The sequence below is a fragment of the Rhinolophus sinicus genome, chromosome 12 (genome assembly GCF_057876585.1).
Source record: "Rhinolophus sinicus isolate RSI-liver-muscle chromosome 12, RSI-T2T, whole genome shotgun sequence".
NCBI lineage: Eukaryota > Metazoa > Chordata > Mammalia > Chiroptera > Rhinolophidae > Rhinolophus > Rhinolophus sinicus.
In genome coordinates, this window is record NC_142512.1 from 40772081 (window position 1) to 40792781 (window position 20701).

At 43.1% G+C, this 20701-nt stretch overlaps 1 pseudogene; it reads right to left on the minus strand.

Annotated features, from left to right (window-relative positions):
• Nucleotides 1-11748: 11748 nt before the first annotated feature.
• On the minus strand, nucleotides 11749-12378 carry LOC109455791 (U1 small nuclear ribonucleoprotein C pseudogene; annotated as a pseudogene).
• Nucleotides 12379-20701: the final 8323 nt, after the last annotated feature.

Genomic DNA, 20701 nt, shown 5'->3' on the forward strand with positions numbered 1-20701 from the left:
GGTCAGTATCAACCAACTACCTGTTCTCCCAGTAAGGAGTAAGATGACTTACTAGCATGCACCTGGTCCCTTGGCTCCGCCTCCTGCACCACTAGGTACCTTACCTTGCTCCTCCCTCTTTACCAACTGTGCCCTGATGACAAGCCTTTCATCACTTGGGGCATCTGCATGAGTGAGGGGTCATGAGCTAGCAGATGTGGCAAGACTGCTATATGTGAGTGGCCAGCTGGCCCACCTCCAGATCACACGTGATCCCAGGGCCCTCCTTAGCAGGATCCACTTAAAGAGTGTGGAGCCCCATGCAGAAGAAACACCCAGCCAGTCCAGAGTAAAAGTTTTTTTTTGTTTTTGTTTTTTTTTTAGATTTTATTGGGGAAGGGGAACAGGACTTTATTGGGGAACAGTGTATACTTCCAGGACTTTTTTTCCAAGTCAAGTTGTTGTCCTTTCAATCTTAGTTGTGGAGGGCGCAGCTCAGCTCCAGGTCCAGTTGCTGTTGCTAGTTGCAGGGGGTGCAGCCCACCATCCCTTGCTGGAGTCGAACCGGCAACCTTGTGGTTGAGAGGATGCGCTCCAAGCAACTGAGCCATCCGGGAGCTCAGCGGCAGGGGGCGGAGCCCACCATCCCTTGTGGGACTCGAGGAATTGAACCGGCAGCCTTGTAGTTGAGAGCCCACTGGCCCATGTGGGAATCGAACCGGCAGCCTTCGGAGTTAGGAGCATGGAACTTTAACCGCCTGAGCCACCGGACCGGCCCCAGAGTAAAAGTTTTGTGTGGCTAGTACTACAATCCCCAACTCAGGGGTGAATACCCTGCACACATGGGTCTCCCTGGGAGAGAGGACTAACTGGATCTGCAAAGATGCCTGTTTTCTGACTGCTGAGTGCCAGGCATTATAAGTGCAGGCGAACACCTCAATGCCAGCTTCAGGGCCAGGCCCTTCCCCCAAGGCTATTTCCAGATCACCCATCACTTCACACCAGCACAGCCTCTCCCTGTTCTTGGCCAGTGGCAAACCCCAAAGTGTGTCAACTAGAGGCCAGGTGGAAAGGGAGGGAGGCCTCTGGGAATCAGGGCAGCAGGTGGTGCTGGTGGTGAGAAATCCCTGTGGTCGGAGAGACGGCAAGCCACAGAAGTTACCGTCCCCAGTGAGAGACAAGGGCTGCTGTGGAAAAGCTGGAGAGAAAGCAGAATGCTCAAGCCTGGAACAGGAACCTCTTTTTGACTAAACAAAGAGGAGAAAATGAGCCACTTAAAGGTGATGTCCACAGAACACCAGTGATGTGACCGCAGGGACCCTTGAACATACATGAGACAGAGATCTAGTAGCAGGAAGCACATAACCAAAAATAGAGTGGTGTAAACTAATCTGAAACAGGGATTGTAACTTTGAAAAGTGGACTGAGATGAAGCAAAGAGGTGATGAGGACAAACAGCAAGTAGGGAGCGCAGGGTAAGCACAGATGCTGGACAGAGTTGGTACCGTGTTTCCCGAAAATAAGACCTAGATGGACAATCAGCTCTAATGCATCTTTTGGAGCAAACATTAATATAAGACCCGGTCTTATTTTACAAGACCCAGTGTAATATAATATAAGACCGGGTCTTATATTAATGTTTGCTCCAAAAGATGCATTAGAGCTGATTGTCCGGTTCAGTCTTATTTTGGGGGAAACACGGTATCAGTCCAGGAAGCCTTATCCATCCATGGTCTCCACCAGCCACAAGCATTCTAGATCTCCCTAGAAATGGGCACTCTGCAGTGGAGAGTCAATTAAAATCCAACATATGATACCCCCTCCAGTAATGCCTACCACCACCGGCTCACTTTTCATTCCCTCTTCGGTATTTAAGCAGGGAAGGGGCTGTCCCAGCAAACTAACAGGAACATTTTAAATTGTCATTCTGATTTACCAATCCATTGTTTATAAGTTTTAATTAAACTCCCAAGGGCTTGATCACCACAGTGTGAATTTGTAAAATCGAGTTTCCTGCAAAGTGGCAAGCCCTTTCAGTTAGGGTCTAACACCCCATGAGACCCAGATGGAAACATCCCTCTCACCTCTCTGGCAGTAACCCTGGCCATGGAACCCAGAAGTGGGCAATTCTTCCCTTCAACCCTGAAATCCATCACTGAATTTTTAATAGGATGACTAACTCATCCTGGTTTTAATACTGATAGTTCTGAGTCCCAAGGACCCCCTTGGATTCAGCTTCAAAATTCACAGTCCCACATTCCCTCAGTCCTGGGAAAACCAGGATTATTGGTCACCCTAAATTAAAGAACACAGAGGATGATCAGAAAATCTCAAAGCCATACATGTTAATGATCAGGGCTGGATTAGGCCTACTAGACATTTGTTCATTTGTTCATGAATTAAGCAAACATTTATTAAAAATGGAGGCAAAGTTGCCAAGCATTAAACTTCACAATGGACCCTACCTAAGGGAGCTCCCAATTTTATTGGGGGGGGCAGGGTGAGGGACGTAGCATCGTTACTATCTATATAGCATTTTACCCTTCATAAAGCACTTTCACCTACATTAATTAACTGGACTCTTTGAGGTAAGATGTTTACCATTAATCATGGTAGGGAAATGGCTCAGAGAGCTTAAGTAACTTGTCCAATATCACGCAGCTAGTAAGTGAAGGACACACTCGACCTCAGATCCTCTGGCTTCAAATCAATACACTCTTTTCGTCTAAGAGATGGGTCAGAGGTGTGCTGCTGCCTGGATTGTAATGGTAAGTTCTTGAACTGGGAAGGGACACGATGAAATCTGTGTTTTAGGGTCGTCTGGAACTGGCTTGAAAAATAAATTGGCACCAGTCAGTGTTAAGTGAAAAAAGCATTCAGTTGTATTTCATTTTTGTTTTACAAATATAGATAAATAGACACAGAGGTAGACAGACAGATGGAAAGAAGACTGAAAACAAATATAAAATATTAATAGGAGTTACATCTGGGTAGTGGTATTATATATGTGATTTTCTCTGTGTTTTCTATAATTTCCTAATGGTCCATATGTGTTATTTATAATCAGAAAAAATAAATTTTATATTTTAAATGTAAAAAATTACACTTACGTGTTGAGGAGTAGAAGAATAAACAGGGAGAAAAATCCAAGGTAAAATGCCCACAAGTTGATAATAACAAAAACGAGAGATGCCTGTAACAGAACAGAGGAATAAACCTTGTTTCTGGAAGGAAGATACTGATACATTCTTATTTCTCACAGACTTTTACTCTGTATCTGAAAACTATGGGAGACATGAGAGCTTAGAGTTATTTAAAAAATGAGTGGATACATTTGATTCAAGTTTAGAACTAGTAAGAGTAGTGAGCAAGGAAACAAGCTCACTGATTTTTCATGTCATGAACAACAAAAAAGCTATCACTTTCAATTAACTCTCTACAATATGTTAATTGTATTACGTACAATAAGTATGTAAAATATGCATATTTACAATGTTTACAATATTTAAAATTAATATACAATTTGTGTATATTAATATATAATATAAATGGCTATGAAGTATTTTAATAAAACTCTTAAATACTCAAAAGCTAGGGATAGACTGTTGAAAACAAATATAATTTTTGCATGTAATCATATATTTTGTTTTTCTGGTTTTTTAAAAAATATTTTTATTAAAAATATAGCTAACATACAACATTGTATCAGTTTCAGGTGTACTTCATAGTTGTTCAACATCTGGAGTTTTTTAATTAAAGAAAATGTCTCAAAATATAGGTTATCCAAGTTTAATTGCACTACGTAAAATATAATTGTGGGGACAGAGCCAGAAGTGCAGCGAGCAGGGTACGGTGCCAGCCAAAGCTCTCCGAAGGGTGGTGGAGCAGTTTGTGCGTATGAACACTCAGTCTCAGGAAGACCAGGAGGAGCAGCTGCCGGAGAGCTGGACCCCCGTGGAGGGGTGGGAAGATGTGGACGGTTCCCCAACCAGCATAGGCCACAGAAAGCGAAGGTTGTTGCAGCCCTGTGGGCTGGGAAGTTCTTTCTGAGGCAGCCCGGATGCAGGACTTGTAGTCCCAGCAGGAAACGCTTGTTGAGTCCTCTGTGGGAGATGAGGGTGAGGTCAAGGTTGTCCCTCACCCCCAGGACAGCCCTGACGAATGACTATGGACTATGGGGAATTACCTTCTATCCCTAATTTAATGGACAGCTTGACTGTTTGCTTGGGAACATACCACCATGTGGTGGAACTGGCGGATGTTTGCTTTCGTGTCGTGACTGGCCACCATCGAGAATATGTAAGCACCTTGACTGTGAGCCGTTGTAGTTCCAGCATGGTACCCTGAGAGGCCCAGAGAGAGTAGCAGTGCCCTGAGAGCCCTGGCTGAGTCCAGGAAGTCTGGCTGAGCCCAGAGAGAGTGGCAGTGCCCTGAGAGCCCTGGCTGAGTCCAGGAAGTCTGGCTGTGCCCAGAGAGTGGCAGTACCCTGAGAGCCCTGGCTGAGTCCAGGAAGTCTGGCTGTGCCCAGAGAGAGTGGCAGTGCCCTGAGAAACCCTGGCTGTGCCCGGGGAGACTGGTGGTACCCTAAGAAGCCCAGGAAGTCTGGATGTGCCCAGAAGTACTGGTGGTGCCCTGAGAAACCCTGGCTGTGTCCAGACAGTCTGGCTGTGTCCAGGATATTGCATTTACCTCCAGGCTCCTCGCACAGGGCCCCTCGCAGAAGATGCTTGTCATGTCGATTGTGAGGGGAGAACCTGTAGGGGTGGAGTGTGGGGACAGAGCCAGAAGTGCAGTTTCCAGGCTCTCACACTAAAAAGTAGTAAATGGCCATCAATTGTGATTGGATGGCCCTCAGCTGTGGCTAGTTGGCCGTCAGCTGTAACTAGTGAGCCATTGGCCACTAATATAACTGCCATGGCTACGCTAGCAGCAAATGGGGGCTAGCAAGAAGATGGTGGCTGAGCTAGCAAGCGCGGATTGCAGTTAGCACAGTGGATTGCAGCTAGCAAATGGGGTTGGTTGGCAGAGAGAAGTGGACGGCAGGTTGCGGATTGTGTTGCTCCTGGTTCCTGTGTCTCCAACCCAGGTGTCAGCGAGAATATAGTAATATGACGCCCCTACTTATGGCTCCGTGGGTGTTCCTTTTTGGCCTAGCCATATCCTGAGTTCTTATGTGGGGAGCAGAAGCAGAGACCCCACAGGCCGCCCTGCACGACAATAATACAAAATAATACTGAAATTATTGTTGTGCATTTAATATATGCCAAGCACTGTTCTAAGCACTTTACATATACGAGCTCATTTAATTTCAACAACAACAATATAGGTACTGTTTTATCTCAGTTTTTAACAAATGAGGAAACTGAAGCTTGGAGGAAAGTGGCTCAGAGTTACACAGCTAGTAAGTAAGTGGTCTTCCCCGACCTAGAAAGACAAAACTTAGGAAGAGATGCAATGACCGCTCCATACATGATGATGGGCTAGCCACTGCAAAAGGGAAGGGACTCGTTCTGTGACATTCCCTCCAGTGGAAGAACTTCCACATGATCAATCAATCACAACAGTGTGTTCTTAATACGTATTTCTTGAATGTTTGCGAGAACAAAAGGCTGTGGGAGGCCAGTGTGAGAGTCACACAGAGAAATGATTGTTTGACAAGGCCTAGAATTCTGATGGAAAGCCTCCCAAATGGAGATGTAAGAGAAGATAGAGGAACTAGCATGTGCAAAGGCCCAGGCTGAGCAGGGAAATGGGAGGTGGAGTTCTCTTCTCTTCAGCAGCTCAACCACCCCCTTCCCCGCAGCTGGGGAGGGGAAGCTCACGCTGGGCAAATGGGGCCACTGTGGCTCATCTGGAGCTGAGGAAGGCCAAAGGTAGAGAAAGGGGGTTGTGTCCCAACCCAGGTATGACAAAAGGCTTCACAGAGAGAAGCCAGCAGGGCCCTGTAGGCAGGGGAGCAGTTAATGTGCTGACATCTACAGGGAAAATCATGGAAGGCAAAGGGAAGCACCTGAGAGAGGAGGGAGGCCTAAAAACAGGACAGTGCGTTCTGGAAACTGCAGACTCAGAAGGTGTATTTGGGGGAGCACCGGGAGATGAGCTCAGGGAGATATTCCAATACCAGACAGGTCATGCAGGGTCTGTTAATGCCATGTAGAGTTTGGACTTCATTCTCTGAGCAAAGGGGAACCCCTGAAAGCTGGCTGGGAAGCTCCAGCCACCAGCCTGCCCTTTCTGGACTTTCCCCCCCAAATGACACTACTCCCCCATCTCCACTCTCTGCTTTCTATTCCCTCCTGTTCCCTAACTCTTTCTACAATCAATATTTGATAGAATCTGATAGCACAACTTGTCTGTGTCCTGCCACCCTTTTCTGAAGAAGTTTCCACTCATTTAGGTGCTGTTGCTAGCACGCTGATGGCCTGTTCTTTTTTATTTTCCCCCGAGGAACCACAGCCTGCGCTGCCCTGCCCTGAGCTGCCCCAGACCAGGTCTGCTTAGCAGACTACCCCACTTCCCCCTCTCCCTCAAAGCTCTCAGATCATTCCTGACCAGGCACAGGCAGACAAGGGCTCCTCCCCACGCTCAGCCAAAACACTCCTCTTTCTGTCTCCAGTCCACCAGGTGCATAATTTCACATTATTTTAGTGTTACCAATATGTTTTTTTCACGCAATTTCCCTTTCTAATACTCTCAAATACAACCCCATATATTCTATAGAATGCTTAGGCATTCTTGCAGTTAATTCTAAAATATATTACGATTTTTTTAGTTTGTTTTTGGAAGTAATCAAGACAGGTAGATACAACACTTGGACATTCTCTTTTTGTTAAAAATGAAAACATAAAGGGGAAAAGCAGGGCACAAAACTCTAGCTTTTTTTTTTTTTTTTTTTTTTTTTTTTAATAATGATAGATTTGCAAGTACAAAGAAATGTATGGGAGGTCTCCAGCCCTCTTCCCCCAGCCTCTCCCGATGTCAACATCTTACGTAACTATAGTACAATATCAAAACCATCTTTCATATATAATGCACTCATTTGTGCGTGCATAGCTTTATGCAATTTTATCACATGTGTACCTTTGTGTAACCACCACCACAATCAAGGTACTTAATTGTGCCAACCACACACTAGTTAGACATTTATCATTTATATCCCTCACACTGTGAGTGCTATCATCCTGGGAAGGAAAGAAGAGACAGAAAAATTACAAAAAGCAGTAAGGAAGGGGCGTGTTGGCTCAGGGGGTGAACATACTCCCTCTGAAGGAGTCTGTGGGCCCAGATACAAAGGCTGGTGTGAATGCACTGGCCTCAAGAAACAGGAGAAAACAGGAGAAGACTGCATTTCATCCAGTATATTTCACTTAAGAGAGAAGTAAAGAATGCGTTTGATAAATATTTCCCTCCAAAATAGTTTTTAGATGTTTTAAGTTACAGGACTTAGAAAGATAAGCCTGATTATCTGGAAAATTCACTTATCTACATGGATTTTTTTTTTCTGATGAAAGTGTAACAACAGTAAAAACAACAATAAATAAATGAGGGGCTACTGCTTTTCCACCAAAAGGAGCAGCAGTCTTCCTCAGGCTGATCTGTACTCCGTTCCTGCTCTCCTGGCAATTACCCCATTATATTTCAATTAATGATTCACTTCCCTGTCTTGCCTGCTGGCCTATGTATTTCTATGGGCTGGGACAGTGTCCTTTATCTCTGCATTCCTGATAGCTACCACAGGTCCTAGAACATTGTAGCTGTTCAACAAACATTGGCTGAACAAATGAAAGAGTGATTTCAAGGCCATAGCTTCTACTCCCTGCCTTTCTTTTAACAAGACAAAAGGCTTGCCACACAATCAGATAATAGTGTACCCCAGGATAAATTCATGTGTTCACCATTGGCCTACAGATGGGAAACAATGTGACTTTAATCCTAGACCATTTTCAAAGAGGAGGAAAAAGGGGGGAAGAGATGCAACTTTAGAAATGAATTTTTTTCGATTCCTTTTAGCATGACATAAGAAAAGGTATTCCAGGATTCTTACACTGAATAGCTTATGGTATCAGGAACCAAATGGCTTGATGTAGCTGAATTTCTGATATTTGATCCTTTGGAAATTTTCCCAATGGATACCTTATACGAGGTGCCATTAGCTCCTGGATGGAAACAAACTAGTGACTACAAGTATTTTACTTCCTACAAGATCAAACAATAGTCATGAATCATGAACTGGGTCTGTAGACAGCTGCACCAAAACGAGGTATCAGTGGAAGGTAGAGCAGTTCCAAGGCCAGACCTGTAAAGAAAGTTGTGAAAAGGGGGCGGTCAGAACTGGCTCAGCTGGATGGTGTCCCACAGGGTAAAACTAAGTTGCCAAGTGGCTGTGTTCCTCTAAAACAACTTTGCAATGGCTTGCATTGCTCAAGGAGTACAGCCATGGTCAAGAAAAGGCTGGAAGGAGGTAGTGAGGAGCAAGAGAGTGTCAGGTATCACCAAACTACAGCTGGGCCAATGAGGAAAACACTGAGCCAAACAGCCCCACATCTTAACCCAAGTCTTGAGAATGATTTATCTTCCTTTCCCTAATCCACAGTCCTCTCTGAGAACTCCCACTCCCTATATGTTCCATCCTTGCTTAGGATTCCTGAACCTAGAAAAAACTGCTCCCCAAAACCTTGCTCTTGGAAAGCAAGATTAGATTCCAGTTCTAGAAATGATATTATTCTGAGTATCCCATCAGCCTGGCCCCCAAGGCTGGAAATGAACCACAAAGAGCACTGGCCACAGGGATAGTATGAAAAACTACCCTGAAGTTCATAAAAAGGATGAAGTAGAGATGAACATAACAGGGTGTAGGTCAAGGGGCCAGACTACTGCCTCTGCTTCTAGAACATACCCATAGGCAATACAGCTGTAAGAGCGTCCTCTACCCAGAGCCAGGGAACAACATTAACTGAAGCCTAGTGTAGTCCCTGGGAAACTTGTGACCTGGCCCTCTCATGGATTATAAACGTATCAGTCCTGAGAACACTATAATACTCTCTCTGCTCTGGTGTTCAGTTGTGTTCAGTGACTGTTCCATCCCAACCAGCTTTGTTCCTTCGGATGCACAGTATTTATTTCTCTGTCTGCACTGCCATTGTCCCCTGCTCATTCAGCAAGTTCCTGACCGCTACCTCTAACCCATTTTGTGTGCGCTCTTGGGTAACCACTATTGTCAGGTGGCACAGCAGCCTCTAAATCACAGGCCCAGAGCCGCTAAACTGACCGTTACTGCCTTGCCACACTCCATCCATTTATATCCCTGCCGTGTGAACAAGGCCTCTATAAACGGATGTGTTCCTTTGCTTGCCTTATGCCAATAGTTCTTAACCTTTGCTGATTCATGGATCTCTTTGAGGATCTGCTATGAACCTTCCCAGAAAAACATAAACACAGGTTTGAAAACAATTTCAATGAGTTCTTGACTCATAAAGCCCAACCTTCAGACCCCAACCCAATGCTAACAATTCCTGATGGCAAGAATGATGGCACTTCTAAAGAGACAGGCAGTCAGAAGAGTGAGAGCTTAAGTTTAATTCTTCCTACTTGTTGTCCATACGCCTAAAAGCCAACAGAGGATTTGGGAACCAAAGCTGGACCACCTCATCCCTGAGGTCCAGCCACATGCTGTCCTCACCTGTCCACCTGGCTCAGGTAGCGGGCTCATAATGACCAACAGAGGCAGGACACAGGCCCCTCCCTTTGCCCACACCAATAGACCTTTGGGTCTAGCCCAGACCTTACACACCTTTCCTTATGGCCATCTAGGCAAGCTAGGTGACTCCGGTGCTCACCTTGTCACCTTGAAATAGTGGATGAAAAGGACTCTGTCAAGTTTTTTGGGCCACACCTTCTCTACATTTGCTTCTCCCTTCATGTTTCTCTCTCGAGATCTCTCTCTCTCTCTCTCTCTCTCTCTCTCTCTCACACACACACACACACACACACACACTCACTCACTCACTCCGGCTGTCACTCAGGAGTATAGCCATCGTGGACATCTTGAGGCCTCCCTGGAGCAGATCACCTGGAACACATCTTCAGGTCAGACTCTCCTGAGCTCAGTGATGACTGCCAGCGGGCCACCAGCCACCGCCACCGGCCAAAGGCCAGATTATATTTCCTGGGTCACTCTGACCTCCTCAAAAGCCACAGCCATCCTGAGCTGGTATTCTCATGCTATTATCCTACTCCAACCCTCTCTACCTCAAACAAAACAAAACGGCCTTGATCTTGACACAGTTCTAAGGGCTCATCACACACGCCTGTTGCCACCAAGCCTTTCGCAACCTATGCCAAACATGACTATGTATTTCTTTTCTTCCTTTCTTTCTTTTTTTTAATTGGGGAATATTGGGGAACAGTGTGTTTTTCCAGGGCCCATCAGCTCCAAGTCGTCTTTCAATCTAGTTGTGGAGGGCGCAGTTCAGTTCCAAGTCCAGTCGCCATTTTCAATCTTAGTTGCAGGGAGCGCAGCCCACCATCCTATGCTCTAACCAACTGAGCCATCCAGCCACCCCAAAAATGACTATGTATTTCTAATAAAGACTAACGATGAACATAATTGATGGTTTGTGGACCCCAGGAATGGAGAGAGATCTCCATGTCCTTCCATAGATTAGGAATGTCTCTCATTGTAGCCTTTTTCAACTGTGGGAAAGCCATCCAAGGAGGCTTCCTCCACCCCACAATCATGTACCCATTATTCTGACCAGTAGAACATTAGCAAGAAAAACAAAACTCTAAGGTGCCAAAAAACCTCTCAAGATGGACCTCAGAGTCAACTCAATGCTGTGGATGATTGTATGAATTTCTAGTTCTATGAATAACCTGTCACCAGAGTTTTATTCCAAGATTCAGCCCAATTCTGGCCTCTCATCATGTGCTTTCAAGCAATGCAATGCAATTAAAATGTTATCATAACCTACTTATCAGAATGTTGTTACTAACTAGATTTGTGATCTTGGGCAGGTCACTTCCTGTCCTTAGGCTGCAGTTTCATCATGTATTCACTTAACAAATATTTATTGAGAAGCCAGTAAGTTCCAGGTACTGCGCTAACTGCTGAAGACAACAAAGGTGAGCAAGATATCTCCCCGCTGAAGAATTTCTCACTCTACTGTTTATGAGAAGAAAACTGGGAGGGGAGCACCTGTCTGATTAGGGGCATAAGAGTCTGTAAAAATAAGGGGTTGGGCTTCTAGATCATAGAGTCTGTTATTCTAAGATTGTGATGCATTCGAAAAGGACACAGGAGCCATTTGGATATTCCACTTCAGGGAAAAGTGTGCAATACCAGCCTTCTATCAATGAAATAAGAGTTTACAATTGGCCTTTTACCATTTGGCACCATACCTCTTTCAAACTGAATAGAAGCCAGATTCTAATTATCAGACTTGCATCATCCAATTCTAATGATCACCTAAGAGTGTAAATGACATTTGGTAAAATCAAGTCTCTTCCAATTCAAAGGTCAGAAAACACATTACATATACTTATGTCATACATACATACATACATACATACATACACTTAACCAGCTAATGAAACAAACATAATTTAGGAGGGAAAAAAAAAAAAAACCTAAATACATATAAAATAAATCCATCATAAGGTTTTCTTTCTTTTTTTTTTTAACTAAAAGAGTTAACAATTTTATTTTCACATTTCACAATACAAATAAAAATTGCTTTTTTTGTCCCACTACACCCTTCCGAAACTATTCTCTTTAATAGGAAAGGGGGAGCGAGTCTTGTCATGCTATTAGGAAATACCCAGAGTCCCAGCACCATGATCTCCTGGCGAAACAGAACAAGTTATATAGAACTGTTAGAAAGAGGCTCCCCTCTTTCCTTATCTGTCTGGTCGAGTCATTCCTGGCCGAGTGGGTACCATCATGGGACGGGCGGGAGGTCTCATCATTGGGGGCCCTGGCATCATTGGCATGTGGCCTACCATGGGCGGCCTCATTCCAGGAGCAGGTCCCACAGGCATCATCCCAGGAGGAGGAGGGCCCATCATTGGCATCATGGGAGGGCCTCCCATGTGGGGTGCTGGCATCATACCTGGGCGAGGAGGACCAGGGAGGCTGGGGGGAGGTGGGATCATTGCCCCCGCAGGAGGAGGAGCAGAGAATGGAGTAGGAGGTATCTTTCCTTGCTGAAATGCTGCAGTTGTTTTGTCAATCAGACTCTGAGCCTGCTCTTCCATCCACTTCTGATAGTAGTCTTTCACATTCTCTTTGTGTTTCCTGCCACTGCAGTGTGTCTTTCTCACAGATGGAGAGTCATGAGTGAGGTATGTATCGCAGTAGTCACAATAAAACTTAGGCATGTTGCTGCGCAGGTCGTTGGCCACTCGATTAAGGTTTTCTTTCAAATAAAACCTACTGATGTGTTACTGCCGGGAACTCAATATTCACCCTGAGATGCTATTGAACTAAACTTGTGGTTCACAATTAACTCACACACCAGCTAATACTATTTAAATCCTCGGATACTGAAAGAAATAGAGTTATGAATTTCGAAAAGGTCAATATCAATTTTTGCAGGTTGTTATTTTCCTATCTTTTGTGTTAAGAAGACATCTTGATGATTATACAACAGTGTGAATGTACTTAATGCCACGGAACTGTACACTTAAAAACAGGTCAAATGGTAAGTGTTATGTATATTTCACCACAATTTTAAAAATAAGTAATTTAAAAAATTTAATTAAAAAAACACAATTGACTTGTGTATATGGACCTTGTATCCTGTAACCTTTCTAAACTCACTTATTAGTTCTAGTAGCTTTTTAAAATATTCTTTAGGATTTTTCTATGTGCAATCATGTCTTCTGTCTCCTGTAAATAAAATTTTATTTCTTTCTTTAAAAAAAAAAAATATCTCCATTAACAAAGCAAAAGCTACCAGAGTAAAATCATTTTTATTTCTGCACCCTCAAATGTTTCTAAGATAGGCCAAGGAGGAGGAACCATGTCACACAGATGACAGATGTCAACTCAGATTAGGAAAGATAAGATTACAATTATTTTGATTCCAAAATGTGAGAACAATTTGAGAATGACACTGCTTCAGCACGTGATTAACAGAAAAAAACCTTAAGCCATGTGTCACTCCTGAGCCACGGAGGGCAGTGGACATCAGTTGTTTCCAGGGCTCCTCCTTGCTTATTTGATCATAGGGTGATTCAAACAGGGACACTATTTCAACCTGTTCGTCTTGTCTTGGTTTATCCAGAAAACACACTTGCTGACTTGCTTCTATCACTAATTTATAGATGGGGTTGAAGCAAGCAAGGGAAAGCCTGCATAAGGGATTGTCTGAGACCTGCAGAGCCCTAGGGTCAACAGCCAAAATTGTAAGCTGGAGAGGTAAGGAGCCAGAGGGGCAGGCAGGCCAGGACTAAGAAAACAAGAGCTCCAAAACAAACAAACAAACAAACAAACAAAACTATTTTAAATAGTGCTAAAAGGTGAATGAATATAGAGCTGGGTCTTCCAATTTTCAGTTAGACTGCTAAATAACTATTCTTAGAACTTGGTGGTGTTGACTTAACAAACCAAATGATAGGAACAGGAAACTAAAACCATGTCAAAAGTTACTTTTTATACTCCCCTAAATAGCTTTAATTAGCCAAATTCACTAGCCTGGAACAGCTGGAGATGTACTAATAGCATAATAAACATGAATAGATCAAAATGGACCCAAAATTCCAATATTCATATGGAAACAATAGAAGCTCTAGAAATAAAGAAATAATACCTTAATCCCAGAGACTTAAAGAGATCAAATTATTAAATATAACAACATATTAAAGCAGTAGTAGGAAATATACTATTTTACCATGTGGGAAACATTTTTTAATCCCATCAGAAAAGAAAAAAAAAACTGTGAAGGCACAAAAGCAAAAATGGCTGGGACAACAGAATCATAAAAAGGAACTCTAACAAAAGCACCAACACAAATATATCATGAGTCAAAAAAAAAAACATATCATGAGTCAAATAGAAATAATATTTACTGTAAGAAGGAGGGAAAAAAATACAACTTTCACAATAAAAGAAAACACAGATGATGCACAATAATACTACTACGTGCAGAGAATGTAAATACATTTTTTAGAAAAAGAAACGAGTGTCAGGTTCCTCATTCATAAAACGAAAAGTTGAAAAAGACTGGGGTACTTAAACTGGGTGCTGGACTGCTCCAGGCAGCCCCTCACTCAGCAAACTGCCTCTTCCCTTCCTTGTACGTCGATGTGAACACCGTGGGAGAAAGGCTGGGAAGGCCTAATTAATAAACGATCTTCGTGTCCCCTCCAGCTCCAGCATGCTGTCACTGTGCTGCCAATAAATCAACATCACAATGCACAGTGACAATGAGGCCGAAGCTCCATGCTGCACAAAGAGATACAGCAGTTAATGGAAATGATGGAAACACTCTTATCTTTCTAAAAGCTACTTTCTGGAAAGCACATTTAAAGAATATCAAAATTTTTAAAAAGTTAAATACACTTTAAGGCAGGCATTCTAGGAAAATTTGTTTCTGAGGCAGACTGGAATGAGGGCTAAAGACACACATTTTATGGATGAAACTGTAGCTGTTAACAACTATAAGAATGGATGTTACAATCAGGGATAATAACATGGACATGAACTAAGGACAGTAATAGAATCCTGAAAATGCCATCATGAAATACATAATTTCCAATACGTAGTGTAAAAAAAGATGCGAAAATTACTTAAAATGAAAAAATTTAAATTTGTCCCTATTCTTTCTCTAATAAGTACAAAGATATTAAAACACAATCATTTATTTTTAAAATATATGGTTTATTTTATAGAGGCACTGGTGGCATACACAAATTACTTTAGCATTCGATTCCTAAAAGAGGGTTTTCAAATTTATACTTGGGGTAAGTTTTTCATTTAAAATCAATCTTGAAGCACATAGGGTACAATTATACAATCCTTGCTACTTTTTATAAGTTTTGAAATGTCTAAAATCAAAAGTTTGAAAGTTCAATTGTGGATTATATCATTTTAATTTTATAATGTTTAGATTTTGTTGTGTGGCGTGCATAGCTGAATCCTGAGTGTGTAATTTCAGCCCAGTCAGCCATGTATCTTTTCAGCACTCTTGCTTTAATAAGAGAAATAAAAAGACTCAATAAAGCATATTGTGCAGCAGTGTTCCTTAAACTTTAGCAAGCATAACAATAACCTAGGGAACTCCTGAAAATGAAGATTCTGATTTGATAGATCTGGAGTGGGGACCTGACATGGTATATTTTTAAACGTGCCTCCAGGTAAAGCGGAGAGGTCCGGGACCATACGTGAAGCACATGGCTAGAGAGCAGTGGCTGGGTAATTTAGGTGTACGCCAGTACCTGGAGGGCTCCACCTCCAGGGTTTCTGATTTAAGAGGTTGAGGTGGAGTACGAAATTCTGCATTTCAACAAGTTCCCAGGCCATGCTGATGCTTTGAGAACCACTGCTATCAAGGAAAGAATATTAGATTGTGAGAGAGAAAATCTGGGTTTAGCCTCAGCTCTGTTACGTACTAACTGGCCCTATGATTCCATCAGGTAGAAAAGCATCCAGCTGCAATGAACAGAACATCCAATTAACAGTAGCTTAAACAAATAGTGGTTTGTTTTTTCTCACTTGGTAAATCCAGAGATGGGCAATCCTGGGTTGAGGACACTTAAGGACACAAGGGCTTTCTATCTCAGTGTTCCACCATCTCTAAAGTGTGGCTTTTGTGTTCAGGCACACAAGATGGCTGCTAAACCAAGTTCCAAGCTGAGGGAAGAGAGCGGGGCACAGGGTCATCTGGCTGCACACTTGCCCTTTTAACAAACTTTTCCCAGGAGTTTGACTCCATGACTTCTACTTATATCCCACTGGCTGAAACTGAGGCAACCGTAGACCTATCATTGGGAGGTGACAGGGAGATGGGGTTGGACTCACCAACCAACACTGTCTACCACAGTGACCCAGACATAGACACAGATCTTAATAGCAAGACTACAGAAGCCCCAAAACATAAATACACATCTCTGCTCTCTGAGCCCCAGTCTCCTCATCCGTAAAGTACATGAGATGCCCATCAGCTCCAAGTCATTGTCCTTCAATCTAGCGGGGGAGGGCACAGCTCAGCTCCAAGTCCAGTCTCAGTTTTCAATCTTTAGTTGCAGAGGGTGCAGCCCACCATCCCCTGCGGGAATTGAACCGGCAACCTTGTTGTTAAGAGCTCGTGCTCTAACCAACTGAGCCATCTGGCCACCCCTACCTCCACATTCTTTTCCACACAGCCTAAACAATTTGACCCATCCTTCTTTTATTCCTGCGTCATCTCATCCTCCTGGTAAAACCCCAGCCCTGACTCTAGCTGACCTTCTGCCCTATGATTCCTATACACCCACACAGACTGTTGCCGTGACAACCTGATGGTCTCTAATTGCCCCACTCCTCTCCACCCACTGGGCTGGTAGTCCTTCTACTTGTCCTTGTCAGCCCTCTCTTCTGTTTCCTACCTTTATCACCTCCCCTCTCATTCTCACTCTCAGCAGATAACTTCACTCCTACTTGACAGTGAAAATAGAAGCCATCAGGCAGAATCCCCCTCAACTTCCTGCCTCCACTCCCACCCTACTAAAACACTTATTTTTATCTACACTCATCCTTTCCTCCCTTTTATTGTGGGAAATATTTCCTTCCTGTATTAATCCCTCCACCTGAGCTCTGCATCGCAATAGCTCCAGCCTCTTCAGGGACCTTGGCGCTCAAAATCTCTTCTCTATCCCTTCAGTATTTCAACATGGAAGTCTCTCCTCTGTTCTAAAAAGCAGTGTTCCCCACACAATACATTCCCATCTCTACTGTACAAGTCTCCCCTTCTCTCTCTTCCTTTAGAGCCAGAGTTGTTCACCTTTTTCACACCACGGATAGCTTCAGTAATCTGGTGAATAATGTTTTTGAACGCATATAACAATATACATAGAATTACCATGGGAACCAATTATACTGAAATACAGCTGTTATATTTTTTAAATTTGTGACATAGTAATACACATGATTTTTTCTTTTATTTTTGTGTGTCCTTTATTAATGCATTAAATAAAAAGCTCTTGAAGTGGATATTCTGTGTGTTTCAAGTAGTGATGATTATAAACAATAGTTTGCAATGTCTGCAACAAACTATAATGTGATATAAAAACAGCTGTGATTTTTATAGGTGACAGAGTCGCAGGTAATGACAATACTACTGAAGTGTAATGCTTACAGTCCTAATTGAAGAAAAGGCTAAATTTTAGAGGTGAGTGAAAAATTAAAATGTAATTTTTTCCCCATTTAAGTTCATGGATCCCCTGAATGCTATCCATAGATCCCCCAGATTAAAACCCCTGTTTTAAAGTCTATACTCCTTGCCCACCTCCTTATCTTCCATTTATTCATGTCTCATTTTTATGATTCCATAAAAATCCATTAGTGCCAACTCTGTGTAAGAGTAAGTGACCTTTTGCAAGCTGTTTTTTTCTCTCATGGCCCAGGGCCACTATCCTCACCAAAGTCACCAATGATCCCCCAAATTCAAAGGCCACCTTTCCATCTCCATATTAGTCCATCTCCCTGCAGCCTCAGATGCCAACTCATTTCCTGCTTGGAAGTTTCTCCTTCCTAGGCATCTGCAGTATCCTTCTCTATGGCTATGCCTTCAGCTGCAAGTAAAAAAGGAATCCAAATCAAATAGCTTAAAACATAAGGAAAAATATATCCCACATTTTAAGAGGTCCAGATATGGGGCAGCTCCAGGGCTGATTAATCTGATGGTTCAGCAGCATCATCAGGGACCCACGTGCCCTCTCTTTCTGCTCTACCACCCTCAGCATGATGGCTCATCCCCAAGATGCTCTCTGCACAGTTAAAAGGTGATGGTAGCAGTTTCAGGTGCCATATCCAAAGGTGACAACATGCAGCTGAAGAAGAGTGTGTCTCTTCCTGTATGTCTATTTATAAGCAGTGAGGAGACCTTCCCCAGAAGCCCCCGGAAGTCTTTCCTCACATTTCATTGACTTCAATTACATCATACGGCCCCTCCTAAATCAGTGCCTGGCAAGGAAACTGTGATAACCATAATCAGCTTGGATTAAATAGGATTTACTGTGGAATCACTTGGAAGAAGGGTGGAATGCAGAACAAAATCCAGGCTCTGCCAGGAACAAAGAGGGTAGGCAATCAAACCTCACTGATACACACTAGCATTACTTCTGCCTTTTTCCTTGCTCCTTCATTCTTTTTTGCAATATAATCTTCCTTCCTACTCCATAAGTGTTATATTCTGTTAGGTTCTATTCCAGTCCTCTTCCAATCTAGGACCATCCCACATCATGCATTCTCCCTGCGTGACCCTATTCATGCCTGTGGATTTAACTACCGCTTGGGTACGGCTGGTTCTCCACCTAGACCTTGCTCCTTGGATCTAGGCCTGTGCTATCTGTTGCCTACGGACCCCTATCACCATCTGGATATCACCCAGGCCTCTCAACCTGTGCATACATGCTCCTCCTGAATTCCCTGTGTCTCAGGAAGTGACCCTACTTTCACCCACCATCCCAAGATTGAAATCTGTCAGCTCTGAGTCTTCCCTTGTCACTTATACCCATTGCATGTTCAGTCATCTTGAACTCCTGCAGATTCTCTCCACTCAGTGTCTCTAGAATCTGTCCCGTCCTCCCCATGCTTGGGCAGGGCCCTTGTCATTTCAGGTCTGACTGGTAACCTGGCCTCTTCCTCCACTCAAGCCATGCCTGTCTCACTGAGGCCAGAGGGATCATTCTAAAATCTGATTCGGTCCCCGCCCTGTTCAGGATTTTCAGCAGCTTACTATTCTGCAAGGCACATCCAAGTCTGATCCCTGCTGACTCCTCCAGTTCACTACCTGTTCACCTTTAAACTCAACATGCCATCTCCTGCATCCGGCCTATACACATGCTGCTTCTTCCATACCATTAGCTCCCTCAGCAGACACACACACACACACACACACACACACACCTTTTATTCCCTCACCACGTGCACTCATAAATACTTTCGTTTTGTTTTGTCATAAGGGATGAGACCATGCATATTGTTCTGGAACTAATTTTTGTCACCTACCATGTGTTGGCAAACTTTCCATGCCAATGAGAGCCCCACCTTATATTTCTTACAAATGGTTCCTTTGTATTCCTTAATAGGGATATATGTCATTTATTTAACCACACCTCTATTGATGGACACATGGATATGTAGGTTGTTTTTCACTATTATAAACACTGCTGCAGCACATATCCCTGTACATATATCTTTGTGCACGTCTTAGCATTTGTGTCATCAGGGACCCAGGTAATTCCTGGAAGCGGAATTGCTGGGTCAAAGGTATGTGTATTTTACATATCAAGAGAACTATCAGCTTAGCCTCCAGGACACATCCATTTATACAACCACCAATAATGTATAAAATTAGTGTATAAAAGCACCCATTTCTCAGACTCATCAACACTAGATATTATCAATCTTTAAATTTTTGCTCATCTAATTTTTTGCCTTAAATTTGTATTTTTCTGATTACTAGTAAGATTGAGTATCTTTTTATATATTTTTTCTTTATTATGAACTGTTTATTCCCTTTATGCATCTTTTTCTGAGTGTGTGTTTTCTTCTTATTGATTTGTATCCTCCTCGATTTTCCCCACCTGGTCAATTCCTACCAGACATTCAAGACTAGACCGGACTCCATCTCCTCCAAAAAGTCTCCCCCAATTCTCTCGCCTCTCCCTGCTCCATCACCAGCACCACCACCAAGTTAAGCTCCCAACTCTGCCCTCTGTGCTAACCTTGCTGGGTGTTTATCTTCTCCACAAGGCCAGGGGCACTTGAGTCTGTTAGCTTTATTTCCCCAGCTCATATTAGTGTGCCACAAAGAATAAAGAGGTACACAATAAAAGAATGAATAAATGATTGCAAACAGGATTACTTTTAGGCTTATTTCCTTTATCCTACTCCTTGAGAACACAATACAGAACAAAATAGCCCCTTTTGTTCTATTTCATAACCAAAATGTGGATTTAGCATAAGTTCCCTTCACATAAAGAGCTTCAGCTCTTCCCCTTCGTTGAACTTTTCCTGGGCTTTCTTTTGAAAATTAAACTCCCTGGGGTCATAGGATCCTAGTCTCAAGATCTGAAGCTACTCTAACCAGCTGTCTTCCTCCTAGTCCCTGAGATACACCCTCACTTCCCCACCTCACACCTCTGCATCCTTACCTCCCTGACATACCTGTGCTCCTGACGTACTGCAGGCCAGGTCTCCAAGAAAGACCAGAAATGACGGTGCAGCCAAAATAATGTTTTATTCAACATGGAATGTCAAATAAAGGCTTAGGACATTTTAACCAACTTGTTAGTTTACAAATGCTACATTTATTATCAGAGGCAGACCAAGGCCTCGGACAGAGGAATGGCACATCCCACTACGTTATCATAACCTGGATCAGAGAACACGGAGCCAAGCAAATTAAACTCAACATCAATAATCAAGCCATGGGTAATGAACTTGAGACCCTGGATCTGACACCCATGAGAAAGACCGTGAACCTGGGCCTTTTGCTCAATGTCAATAGAAGTTAGATCT